Raw genomic sequence first — 15,104 nt, forward strand, 5'->3', positions numbered from 1 at the left:
ATGCTGATTTCATTTTCCAGCAGGATTTGGCACCTGCCCACACTGCCAAAAGCACCAAAAGTTGGTTAAATGACCATGGTGTTGGTGTGCTTGACTGGCCAGCAAACTCACCAGACCTGAACCCCATAGAGAATATATGGGGTATTGTCAAGAGGAAAATGAGAAACAAGAGACCAAAAAATGCAGATGAGCTGAAGGTCACTGTCAAAGAAACCTGGGCTTCTATACCACCTCAGCCTGATCACCTCTATGCCACACCGGATTGAGGTTTGTCTTCAGCAAACTGTTTGCGGGCTTTCTTGTGCATCATCTTTAGAAGAGGCTACCTTCTGGGATGACAGCCATGCAAACCAATTTGATGCAGTGTGCGGCGTATGGTCTGAGCGCTGACAGGCTGACCCCCCACCCCTTCAACCTCTGCAGCAATGCTGGCAGCACCAGCATTGGGTCTATTTCCCAAACACAACCTCTGGATATGACGCTGAGCACGTGCACTCAACTTCTTTGGTCGACCATGGCGAGGCCAGTTCTGAGTGGAACCTGTCATGTTAAACCGCTGTATGGTCTTGGCCACCGTGCTGCAGCTCAGTTTCAGGGTCTTGACAATCTTCTTATAGCCTACACCATCTTTATGTAGAGCAACAATTATTTTTTTCAGATCCTCAGAGAGTTCTTTGCCATGAGGCGCCATGTTGAACTTCCAGTGACCAGTGTGAAAGTGATAACACCAAATTTAACACACCTGCTCCCCATTCACACCTGAGACCTTGTAACACTAATGAGTCACATGACACCGGGGAGAGAAAATGGCTAATTGGGCCCAATTTGGACATTTTCACTTAGGGGTGTACTCACTTTTGTGGCCAGCGGTTTAGACATTAATGGCTGTATTGAGTTATTTTGAGGGAACAGCAAATGTACACTGTTATACAATCTGTACACTCACTACTTTACATTGTAGCAAAGTGTCATTTCTTCAGTGTTGTCACATGAAAAGATATAATAAAATATTTACAAAAATGTGAGGGGTGTACTCAATTCTGTGAAATACTATAATACGTTTAATATGTAAAATGTCATAATATTTTAAAATTAAAACTACTGTGTTATTTTATTTGTGTATTTTAACTAAAATAATTCATAGTAGTTAAATTATGTGTAAGTATTATAAATATATTATAAATACACATTATGCCCTGTCTAATTACAGGATAATTATTAAGTAATTTGCATATTAAATAATTACTTAACTAGGCATATTTTTATGCTCAGAGAATATTTTTTTAATGCTGTACTCTTGAAGAATAAAGGTTCTTTACTGGCACCTATAGGATTCCATGAAGAATCTTTAATATTCGTGGAATCTTATCATCGCACAAAAAGTTCTTTAGATCAAAATATTCTTCAAACATCGGTTCTTCTATAATGTTTAATGCAATAAAAAACCCTTTTGGAACCTTAATTTTTAAGAGTGTATTGAGTGTGTTTTCTGTGTGTTTTACATGAGAAATGCTATACATATTTTATGATTAGTTTGACATAGATTGTTCCATTTCATTTATGATGCTGGCTTAGAAAGTAGCTGCCTGCAGACAGCAAGGCGGCTCACTAAGTTTTGGAACAGAGCTTAAATTTAGAGGCACAGAACTAAAATCTAAGAGAGATGATTTTGTGTTTTTGTCCAGTGTCCGATGTGTTAAACTTGACCTTCTTGTTGAAATGTTTTGAACCTTCCATCGTCAACTTTTCTCTTTTTCCACATATAATTTCTCTCACCCATAATGAGTCTGTAGTTCTGAATGAACTGGGATGCACAAACCAGGCCCGGAGGTAAACGATATATCCAAACCTTATTGCTTCTACACTCACATTTGTGAAGGTTTGATCTGGATTTACAGCCTCAAGCTCAGTTTGCACTGTAAATTAGCATTTTCGCTCCAATCTAAAGCGTGTCCAGTCAAAGGTATTGTATCAATATATGCCTTTTCTACGTGGGAGGACTTTCTGACCAATTTCATGCTTCAGATGTCTAGTTTAAAAGTCATATGCGCAGAAGAGTCGAGGTTTTTCTTTACCTCGCTGAAGACACCCACACACTTCACTGAGCTTGTGCTGATTAGTCACGAACTTGGGCCAAAAAAGGAGAGAGCTGTGAGAGAATGAGAAAAGGTTAGATTCAAAGATGAGTGATAAAAAGAGTGGTAATATTGAATCGCACCGCAGGCTGGAGATCCACTAGCAATGACAACGAAAATGCTTACACAGACTTTTAATGTCTCGTCTTGCTCATTGTTTTATTGTGTGTATTTTAGGGTCTAAAGGCCAAAACATACTCCATGCAAGTGCGCAAATGAAGACTCAAATCCTGTGGCCAAAGCATTGCAAGCGCACAGTCCAGAGGAGTTAGCCTTTTCGGTGGAAAATAACTTTAATTAATATGTGACCCTGGACCACAAAACCAGTCTTAAAGGGTTAGTTCACCCAAAAATGAAAATTAGCCTAAACATTACTCACCCTCAAGTCATTCTAGGTGTATATGACTTTCTTCTTTCAGACGAATCCAGACGGAGTTATATAAAAATTTGTCTTTGATCTTTCAAGCTGTTTCATGGCACTCAGCGGGTGTTGCATGCATCAGTTCAAAAGAAGTGAAATAAAAAGCGCCCATCCCTAAAAAAAGTGTCTCACATGGCTAAAAAACGTAATATTCACTTTAATCTAGCTTGCACCAACAGTTGTACACAGAAGCAGTTCCGGTTGGATGAAGTATGAGGTCAACTTTGCGCATGCGCCGCTCAGAAGTGACGCACGCGGAAACGCAGCGGAGAGATCAAAACAAAACAATGATCGCTAATTAGAAGTACAAAACGAGGATTTGTAAAGAAGAATGTCAGAGGATTTCGATATAAGCCAAGAGGAGACTGGTTTTCCTTTGCTAAAGTAAGGAAACTTTGCTTCCTTTGCTCCTGTTAACAAACGTTGGTTTTCACGAGACTCACCGGCGAATGCGCAGTGCTGACCTCATACGCCATCCGCCCGGAGCTGCTTCCGTGTGTACAACTGTTGGTGCAAGCTACATCAAAGTGATTACGTTTTGAATATGGATATTTTTCTTACAAAAACACATCGATTCGCTACAGGAGGCCTTTGTTCACCCCCCGGAGCCGTGTGAGACACTTTTTTTTAATGGAAGGGCGCTTTTTATTTAACTTGTTTTGGACTGAAGCAATGCAACACCCGCTGACTGCATTTAATACTGCATTTTTAATATAACTCCGACTGGATTCGTCTGAAAGAAGAAAGTCATATACACCTAGGATGACTTGACGGTGAGTAATTTATGGGCTAATTTTCATTTTTGGGTGAACTAACCCTTTAAGTCGCTGGGGTATATTTGTACTGTAGCAATAGCCAAAAATACATTGTATGGGTCAAAATTATTTATTTTTCTTTTATGCCAAAAATCATTAGGATATTAAGTAAAGGTCATGTTCCATGAAGATATTTTGTAAATTTCCTACTGTAAATATTTTAAATATATTAAAACTTAATTTTTGATTAGTAATATGCATTACTAAGAACTTCATTTGGACATCTTTAAAGGCAATTTTCTCAGTATTTTTTATTTTTTTGCACCCTCAGATTTCAGATTTTCACATCTCTGTATCTCTGCCAAATATTGTCCTAACAAACCATACATCAATGGAAAGCTTATTTATTTAGCTTTCAGATGATGTATAAATCTCAATTTCGAAAAATTTACCTTTATGACTGGTTTTGTGGTCCAGGATCACATATATCATTCAGACAGCTAGCTATACATTGACAGGTTGACACATAACTCGATCAGCAAGATTTTCCCTAGAAGTCAACAAAACAACTAAAAAAATGTTCTAAGTACATTTTTCTAATGTTCCCATTAAGCTGTGAAAAAGATGTTTCTAAATGTTCTCTGAAAATCCAAAATGTCCCACTTTTAAATTTCAAAACACCTTATTTTGTTAATTACTTGAACATTAATAGCACATGAAATTTTACAGTTTTGAAGACATTAGAACATTATTTTGGATTATTCTCTTAATGTTTTGAAATAAGTAACCACAATGTTTTTGTGCCACGTTTTGAGAACATTTATTAAGACCGGATAACTTTCAATGAACGTTTGAATGGACATAACTTGAAAGAATCTTGCCAGAACTTTGGCCCAAATTCGGAGAATATTCCCTTTTAGCTGGGTTTACGCTAAATGCCCTTTCACATGACTCGTGTTAGGGTTTTAATGCACCTCTCCACATAATCATAGTGTAACTTTCTACCATGCATCGTTTTTCCTTTGAATTAAACAACCTCTGATAAACATTTGATGTGTTTTGAGAGATCTGTGAAAATCATTTAAAGTTGATAATCTTCAAGTGACCCGATACAATGCTTAACTGTAACACTTTGCTTCTTAGAGTTTAATGCATTGAGAAATGCTCATGTAAATCACGTCATGTGACAAAGCCTTAATTTCTGCTATAATATCCTCTTGAGGCGAATGCATACGTCCAGTGTTGTCCAATGTTTAAATGCAATGACATGTGAAACATGTAGCTTGAAGCATTTGCTTTCCCATACTTGTGTAGAGTATGCTTTGGTCTTAAGTGTGTAAATCCTCATTCAACCAGTTAATTTAATATCCTTCCAACTATCCAGAACAGAAAAAAAAACTTTTTTTTATCCAAAAGGAATTCCATATGCTAAAAGTATAAATGTGATTACTAGTGAAAAACCCACCTGAGAGTAAAGTTCAGATAAGGAGATCATTACAGCTGAGAGTGGGCTGATGGAGACTCATAGTATAAATTAAGAAACAGAAAAGAATAAAACAAGTTTGTTTCTAGTGAGCTGCCTTGCTGTCCTACTGAATATAGACAGCTCTCTTATGGAAATGTATTAGTGGCTCAGTGTATTTCAGTATCACTGATATATTATTATAGCTTGTTAATAATGTTTTGTTGTGTTTCTATAATTTTTATTTTTTTAATATGCCTATAGTTTTTATTTAGTTTTATTTATTTTTTTTGTTTATTTAGTTATTTTATTACTTCAATTTAAACTAAATGAAAATGAGACATCCCAGATGACAAATTTAGTTTAAATTAACATTTTAGGGACATTGTTTTTAAATGGAACTCTAAAATATTAAAATGTCTCGTTGTCATGTTGTGATTAAAACAGTTTTTTAAAAGCTACGAAAACATTTCTTACAACATTCTACTGACTTTATTTTCACCCAAAATATAACATTATTTGAATGTTTATTTCTAATATTCTAAGAATGTTAAAATGTCCCGTTTTCTTATTGTAATTAACTTAAAGTTGACTAAATTAGAATTTAATTTTTACACCTAGAATTTAATGTTTATTTTTAACATTCTAACTATGTTTGTTCTCAACACTGAGAACATTCAAGTAAAAATAATATCATAAAGACGTTCAAAGAATGTTGCTTTTTAATTTTAAATTTGAGTTAGTGTTTGTTTTATTAAAAGTAACAATGTTTTTATTCTTTTAGATTTAGTTAATGATGCAAACAGTGATTTGTCTCCCTCAGTTCACTAACAGCTGATTCCATTTCTAAGCATTTTGCTAAGCTAACGACACAGCACTAGTATGAAATAGCTTTCGAATTGGAACTTCAGAAGAGATGATGTTGTTGTCTATGTTTAGGAACAGCTTTTGTGTCATTTGCAAACCTGTGACGCCTAAAAATGCCATCTAGCTAGGCAGCTCGCTAGGTTTTGGAGGTAATGGGTTTGCATGTGACCCATCAGAAGCGGAAGACACAAACATAATTCCTCATGCTGGTTTAACTTTATCCGTTTTCCTTTTCATAGGCTGTGACAGCGATGGGTTCGTGTTCTTCAGAAGGCCTTTCTCTCGCTCATTGTCTCATCTGGACTGCATTCTCACACCCAGTCAAGCCCTGGACCGAGGTCTTACCTCATCAGTCACATGACAGGAAATCTTGGTGCTGGCTTCCTGTGATCCTTATGATCGATGGACTGCGTTCGTTATAGAGAGTCCTTGCTTCATTAGTCTATGCAGAATATGGCCGGTACCTTTGGTTTGACTTTGATTTCGGTTTTAAAAGAGGCTGCATCTTCATAATTTGTGTACACAAAGTCAATATCTGACCTCCATTCCAAACATGTCTACTATCAACGTCACAGCCATTCTGGAGACGCATTAAAGGTGAAGTGTGTCATTTTTTATATGAAAATACTTTAATATACAGGTTTAATGAGCAAAGACAAGCTGTTTGTAGGATGATTTCTCTGTGTAGCTTTCGAAACATTTGCTATGTTTGTTTGATTGATCTGAAACAGTGACGTTAATTCAACCAAAGAGTAATTTTGCGGATGAGGCACCTGTTTATCCGAACAATTGAATGTAACTGTGACCTTTTCGGCAGCCATGCCTCTGGAGGTATTTTACCCATTAATTTCCTCCATAGAGATTTCAAATCATTTTTCAAACAGGGCCTTGAACCAAATCAACCAGCTCTGAGATTAATCACATTATCATATTTGATCAAATGAAAGCTATTAGAAAATAAGAAAACAGGTAAAAGACTGTATACTTGAGTATTTCATGAAGAAAAACGTATGGTGCGAACCAGAAATGAATCAAACGCGACAGAAAAGACGTTTATAATGTTACAAAAGATTTCTATTTTAAATAAACAGTGACATTTTTTTTTAGAATTTTTTTTTCGTAAGCAGCAAATGTAACATAACAGGAATCAATTACATTAAAAAAAAAAAGAAAACTTTTTTTTTATATTAAATAATATTTCACAATATTATAATTTACTGTATTTAATTTATAAATGCACACTTGGTGAGCATAAAAGACTTTGCCAATTTACCAACACCAAAGTTTTGAACAGTAGAGTATAGATTAAACTAGCAGAACACGTGCATAGAGTGCTTATAATCTTTGTACAGAGGACAACAGTACAACATTGGCCAATCAAACCAACCTTAAAAGCAGATATAAAAAAAGATAACAGATTCTCACCAGCTGGAAAGAATATTTACTTCTTCAGAAGAAAAAAGGATTGTTTGAGAAACCTGTTTGGAAACAGTCATTATTCATGCAATTTCACTTTTGACCATTAATATCTGCTTCATTTAATCTTTTCTCTGCTACATCTCCACATATGCTATTTTAATGCCCAGGTAACCTAATCCTTTTACATAATGTAAAACATACACAAAGATGCGGTCATACTCACCCAATCAATGCTCAGTCTCTGTCGTCTGATGAGTCAGTGTCTGTGCAGGAGCTGTTCAGGTATGCAGCCGCATGAGCCCTCATTTAATTACATTACTCTTTGCACTCAGGACAGTAAAATGATCTCACTGACATTTTCTGCCCATTGGACAGACATCACTGTTTTCAGAGAAATCTGCTAGTTGAACTTTAGATTTCAGTATAATAAATGATTGTATTAGTCATACAGGAGAGGTAAGAGAGGGGCAGACAGGTGGGATGTGCTTAATTGTGTGTAAGTGCGTCTCTTTATGAGTAGTGTGTATGCTTTTTTTCTGGGTAAAACATCTAACTTTTATTAATGAGCCATCAACAAGCATTTTTACCATCACAATTACTGTTACTCATACTTAATATGTTTGGAATCCCACATTGTTTATGCATTGTTATCAGTGCAAATTTTAAATGTTTTCCCTGGTGGATGATAAAACAGGTGGAAAAATACCATAGACTTACAGTGATGGAAGAAGTCATAGCTAGAGATCTGAGCTTAGCCACTATGATAAGCGGTGCAATGCGATACGGACACAGCTGTGCAAGAGACCGAGCAGAAATTTAGCTGGGCCTTTGGTTATGCTTCTTTTTCTATGTTCCGCTCCGTCTCTCGTGCACAGATTTACATTTACATTTACATTTAGTCATTTAGCAGACGCTTTTATCCAAAGCGACTTACAATTCCACAGATTTCAAAGTAAATTATGATTGTGTCCAGTGTAGATACGGTGTTAGCAATGACCTTGCAGTTATCCATAACACCTTAGCAACTGCATAGCAATGAGCTAAAAAACAACAACACTCAAAACGTCTTTTTAACAACATAGCAACAGCCTAGCAATCACTACAACACCCTATACTGTAAAAGAAAAATCTTTGAAAATGGGGCACGATTTACTGTACTGAATGAATTTTCTGAAATTTATTTTTTACTGGTGTTTACCTGTATTTAGAATTTTGCACTTAAATGCATGGTATTTTAGGGTTAACGGAAATGTCCATAAAATTAATGGATAATGCCCTGGTAGAAAATCACCAGTACATTCTTTTAAACAGTGTAACAGAGTTTTCACATTCAAACACCACACATGCATTTGTAAAATGCATGTTATATCAAAAGGCAAAAAAAAGATGGAAGAACCAGAGTTGAAACTAGACAACAGAATATCTTAGAAACTAAGCAACAGCCTTGCAGCTATCATAACACCATAGCAACTGCATAGCAACCATCAACACAACCCTAAAGGTGAAGTCAAATTTGCAAAATTTTGCTCCCAAAAATGGTCCATTGTCATTAGTGTAGCAATGTAAGAAACATGGCTTACACAGAAGTAATGTTCAAATCAAGTTGCTTTCTGATGAATGTGAGCAAAATCTTCATGGGGAACTTTTTCGCCCTTACGCAAAACTCTCAATTGCACAGATTCCTTTTGAAATGAATTGAATTTGCCCATGAAATTTCACAGAGCAGTGGTAAATGTAACCACACATCAACACTGACTTTTTCATGCATTCTTAAAATGCCTAGTAACACAGATCAGTATGTACATTCACATATAAATATTTTGTATGCCTTTATGTGGGGTAAAATTAATGACAACGTTTATTTAAAAAGTCATCAGCAAACATTACTAGTGGTGTTTCCTAAGCCAAGCATCACTATCACATTGTTTGTGCATTGTTTTCAATGCTATCAAATTTATGTTTTTCATCTGGTGGACATTTCAAACTATTTGAATGCACATAAACGAATGATCTGATAAGCAATATGCAAAGTAATGACGTTCTTAATATATGAAGTTTTAACCTTTGTTTTCAGACAGCGTGAGTGGGATCGTTAGCATTCGTAGAGCAGGAAGATGGGTTGATTGAGCTGTGTTGCATTAAATGAAAGCCTGTCGCCAACAATAACCTGAACCCGCTGCACAGTAAACATGCCTCTCAGAAGCATCTGATTAAAATGCAAAGCACTTAATTACTTATGACGGGACGTGTTTACCATCACGTTATGGCATAAAAGAAGCCCCCCCCCAATACATAAAAGCTGATTTTATAATTCCACAAGTCGTTAACCAACGCAGAATTGTTAATTTGTCAACGCTCCCTTCTTTGAGGCACATTTTCATGTAATTTTCAACGTAGGCGAGTGATTTGCTGCTTTGATAATTACCAAATAATTCACATTCCGGATAATTAGACCAAACAACCCTGTGAGCAAGAGAATTCATTAACAATCTTCACCTCTGATGCTTCGTTTGAAAGGCTTATCACACATTCCATCTCTCTCATGGCACTCATTTGTAAGAGGCTTCAAATATCATCATACTCTGGTTAGCTTTCGGAATGTTTCCTAGAATCTGCGGAGGGAGAAATCGTTGTTTTTCTTCAATTAGTTCATTACAGTTATTTACATTTCATTTCTTGTTACCCGTTCTGTTGAATGTGATTTAAGTAATGAATTAAACCAAACTTTACTGAAGATTTCCCATCAGTCAGCATTCTGAAATATGCCCTATGGCCTCCCTGTGTAACGCAGTGCCAGTCTGCCCAAGAGTTTGCGAATTATTATCAGGAAATACTTTCCATTGACGAGAAGATTCATACTGTGACACTTTATGGCTGTATTTGCTAGAAAGTCCAGCGGCAGACAGAAAAGGCTGCTGGTGTGAGAACCATGAATGTATCCCAGAATCCCTTATGCTGCACAAAAAAAAAAAAAAAAGGATGAAAGGAATCAATTCATGTAAATCAACATCACCATCAACTATTGCACACAATGTACTTAAAGGAAAAGTTCAACAAAAAAAATAATTTTGCTGAAAATGTACTCACCGTCAGGCCATCCAAGATGTAGATGATTTTGTTTCTTCAAACTCAGCTTTGGAGAAATGTAGCATTACATCACCAATAGATACTCTGCAGTGAATGGGTGCCGTCAGAATGAGTCCAAACAGCTGATAAAAACACAACAATAATCCACAAGGAATCCACACCACTCCAGTCCACCTGTTAACATATTGTGAAGCAAAAAGCTGCTTATTTGTAAGAAATTAATCCATCGTTTCCATAAATCCATCAATCCGCATTTCACTTAAAGGGATAGTTCACCCAAAAAGGAAAATTCTGTCATGAATTAATTTGTGTTAATTTGTGTTTCGAAGATGAACGAAGGTCTTACAGGTTTGGAATGACACGAGGGTGCGTAATTAATGACATAATTTTCTTTTTTGGCTGTACTATCCCTTTAAAACTCAGTCCTCAATCCAAAATATTGCTTTATCCAGTAAAACAAAGTCAAACAGTAAAACAGTTTTAAACAAATACGTTGGTGGATTATGGCTTTGAGGACAACAGGGGATGGACTTTTTCACTAGAAGCGTTATTATGGATTTGTATTTTGGCTTTTTAAAGTAAAAACATTTTAAAGTACATTTTAATGTAAAAACGCTTTAATGATGGATTTCTTTTTTACAAACACACAGCTTTTTGTTTCACCAGATTACTTGTGGATTATTCTGATGTTTTTATCAGCTGTTTGGACTCTCATTTTGACGGCACCCATTCACTGCATAGAATCCATTGGTGTGAAGAAGTGATGTAATGCTAAATTTCTCCAAATCTGTTCTGATGAAACTTATCTACATCTTGGATGGCCTCAGCGTGAGTACATTTTCAGCAAGTTTTCATTGGTAAACTATTCCCTAAAAACAAACTGTAAATTTAAAAATATTGTAGTCTGGCCAAGGACCGCCCACTTAAACAGGAATAGAGCGTTTGACCGACCTACCAGAAGTTGCTTAGGCCAACCAATCAGATTAGAGGTGGGCAGATCATGTCGTCTGTGACCATGCCAGAAATGTTCATTTAATTCTATTTGAGATATTCCTAATTAATTGGCATTTAAATGGATTACTGATGTAAGTATATATAAGTATCATTGAACTATGAAATACTTGCTTTATGCTTGTAGCACATACTGTAAATACACAAGTGCGGTAATATTTATTTCATAATTGCAATATACATAATGAACCTAAAATGAAGTCATAAAAAACCTTATATTACACATACAAAATGTTTCTGATTCAGATTCAGATCAGTAAATGCACTTCAAACTTTCACAGAAGCCTTTCTTTTTTTGATCTGCTGTCCTATTTTTGTTTCATGTTTGTCATTCATAATGATTAATAACCATTCTTAATCATTCATCATCTCAAAATCAAACTGTGCCCCAAACTCCTTTCCCACACATTTTACCTCCTCGTGGAGTTTCCTTTCACTAAACATTGTGAATGAAAATCACATATTGTGCAAAAAATGAGGACAAATTGCTGTGTACATTTTGTACAGTGATATTTCTATAGTTTTTCTACTCTTGTAAACAAATGGTATTTCTAACAGCAGATGTCATGAATGTCAGCTCTGGAGCGCTGCAGGCCTTGTTACCAAATATGTGTTTTTGTTGTGCCGCTTTTGGTCAGGTTCTACTTTTGCCCTCAGAAATAAAGACTTATCAAAACCAGCGATGAATAATGTTTTTGCATGACTTCAACAGAGATATATATTAGAGAAAGAGAGTATCCTTGAAAAAGCAAACATTCAATCACCTATATGTCACATCGGGTAGATAATGAAAGTGTTTTTGCAAACTTTGCATGGTCTGAGGTGAAGTTAGCCACCTTTTTTTGTTCAGGCACTGCATATGACATCCTGTCAGGAATACATTTATTAGCAAAAGAGAGACGAGAAAAAAGGAAAACGGTGCAGGTTAACCATTGTGGCTCAGTAAGGGGTGTGAGTCATAACTTGCCTCCAGTTATTATTAATCTTCCAAATGTACATCCTTGTTCTGATATTGAAAGTAGATCATTAATGCAACATAATTCCTGTGAAAATGACCAGGGCCACATGGTTTCATTTTGAATGAACAGACATTGAGGCTATTTTGCCTGTTGGCTATGTTTATAAAAAAACCTGAAAACAATTTTCCCCAACAGATCTCTTTTTGACCCATGCATATTAGGGAACTTTGCCATATTTTACATTTCCTCTCACAAATCACAAGAGAATCCTTCTGTTGCGTTTCCTTTGTCCGTAAAAGGCTTTGTAATAGTCAGATGCAGGAAATGATCAAATAATCAAATAATATGCTGAATATATCTAAGTACAGTGAACCCAAAAAGTATTTGGACACCTATAAATGTCTAAATGTCACTATGTTATGCAAACAAATATCAAACCAAGTGGCATCTGCAAAGAAATACTGCTTGAGATATTCTGATATCTTTACTGCAGGTTAATGCACAAAACTAATATTTGGCAACTAGGAAGTACAAAAAGAAAGAGAATGAATTAATTTAATGTTTAATGCTATAATATATGCTATAATATATAATATACTTTCTGGTTGCATGTGTAGATGTATAGATCTTTATTTTTCTGTCCTTAAAGTCAATTAAAATCAAGTTTGCAACAGTATATAATATCTGAAATGATGTAATTATGCATGCCTGTGGAATGTGTGGGCTTCATCTGAATTTGGATCAGGCTGCATATACAGTAAGTAAATCTCTTTAAATGTTCAAGCAAAGGAACTGCATGCTGTCAATGACATGAATAGAGAAAGTGCCCTGCCAACATTTTAATTTTGTGCTTTTTGCTTGCTCTGAGCCACTGAATGTTCCCATGGTATATTTCAGATTGCTGTGATTAACTTATGACTCTTTGCTCTCTCTACGTTCTGAAACGCAAAGTGACCCTGTGCTAACATGGAGCATCATCATTTTGAAAGAGCAGAAAGTCAGAAAATAATCACAGGATACTAAAGTTTACTGTTCAAACATACTGGCAGTCTGGTTAAACTTGTCTTATACCTGTCATAAAACCCTTAATCTCACTGACAGGGAACTTTTTACCTTGTGATACACTCTATACTGTGTTTGTGTGTGTATATATATATTTGTATTCATACCCCTTCATTTTTTCACATTTTGTTTTGTTGCTGCCTTATGTTAAACTGCTTTAAAAAAAAAAGTTTTTTCACAACAATCTACACTCCATACACCATAAATGTAAAGCAAAAAACAGGCTTTTAACATCTTTGCAAATTTATTAAAAATAAAAACTAAAATGATTCCATTGCATAAGTATTCATACCCTTATCTGGGACAGTTGAAATTTAGCTCAGGAGCATTCATTTTGCTTGTAGATGTTACTACACTTCGACTGAAGTTAACCTGGGGCAAATTCAATTGAATGGGTATGATTTGGAATGGCACACACGTCTTAATAAAATGTCTAACAGCTGATAATGCATATCAGAGCAAAAACCAAGCCCTGAGGTCAAAAGAACTGCCTGTAGAGCTCAGAAACTGGTTTGCGTCAAGCCACACATCTGTGGAAGAGTTCAGAAAAAAATTCTGCTTCATTGAAGGGTCACAGAAACATCTCTGTTACCCTTAATGGAAGAAGTTTGAAACAACCGGACTCTTCCTAGAGCTGGCCTCCTGGCAAAACTGAGCAAACGATGGAGAAGGCCTTTGGTTAGTGTGGGGACCAAGAACCATATACTCTGAGAAACAAGATTCTCTGGTCTGATGAACCTCAATTCCAAGCATCATGTTTGAAGGAAACCAGCTCTTCTCATCACCTGCAGAGTAGCATTCCAAAAGTAAAGTGTGTAGCAGCCTCATGCTGTGGGGCTGTTTTTCAGTGGCAGGGACTGAAACACACTTGGAATTTACAAAAAAAAACATCTAAAGGACCCTCAGACTCTGAGAAACAAGATTCTCAGGTCTGATGAACCCTTAATTCTAAGCATCATGATTGAAGGAAACCAGCTCTGCTCATCGCCTGCAGAGTAGCATCCCAAAAGTAAAGTGTGCTGGTAGCAGCCTCATGCTGTGGGGCTGTTTTTCAGTGGCAGGGACTGAGAGACTTGTCAGAGTAGAAAAAATGTTCAATATACCAAAATATTTAATCTAAATATTTATTATGAATCATAACCATTTATGATTCGTCATAAATATTCCCCTTTTTAGAGCTAATAAATAATAATAAACGTTACATAGCCTTAATGAAAACCCAGTTCAGAGCATTCAGAACCTCCGAACCTTCCAACAGAACATTGACCCTAAGCACACAGCAAGAGTGGCTTATAGACAACTCTGTGAATGTCCTTGAGTGGCCCAGCCAGAGCCTGGGCTTGAACCAAATCAAATATTTCTGGAGAAACCTGAAAATGTGCATCTGCCCCCATCCAACCTGATAGAGCTTGAGAGGTGAAGAGGTGAGGTGAGGAATGGCAGATAATTGCCAAATGCTGATGAGCAAAGCTTGTCGCATCAAACAAAAAAAGACTTGAGACTGTAAAGGTGCTTCAGCTAAATATTTAGTTGATTTAGTTGGTATGAATACTTATGCAATGTACTTATTTCAGTTTTTTATTTTTAATACATTTATGAAGTTGTGACAATTCTGTTTTTGCTTTGTCAGTATGGTATATGGAGTGTAGATTGATGTGGGAAAAAATTAATTTAAAGAAGTTTATCATAAGGCAGCAACATAACAAAATGTGAAAAAAATGAAGGCACGCAAGGCACTGTATATATGTATAGTACATATATATTTATATATATTCACACATTTTCATCTAGACACAAAATACAAGATCTTACAAGTCATATCAGCAATGTTTTGGCCAGATTCAATGAATCCTTCATAGAAAAGCCAATCCAATAACACAGGATGACAATCTCTGTGAAAAATAAATCCATCCAAATGATGAATGA

The sequence above is a fragment of the Sinocyclocheilus grahami genome, unplaced genomic scaffold, assembly GCF_001515645.1.
Source record: "Sinocyclocheilus grahami isolate Dianchi unplaced genomic scaffold, SAMN03320097.WGS_v1.1 scaffold261.1, whole genome shotgun sequence".
NCBI lineage: Eukaryota > Metazoa > Chordata > Actinopteri > Cypriniformes > Cyprinidae > Sinocyclocheilus > Sinocyclocheilus grahami.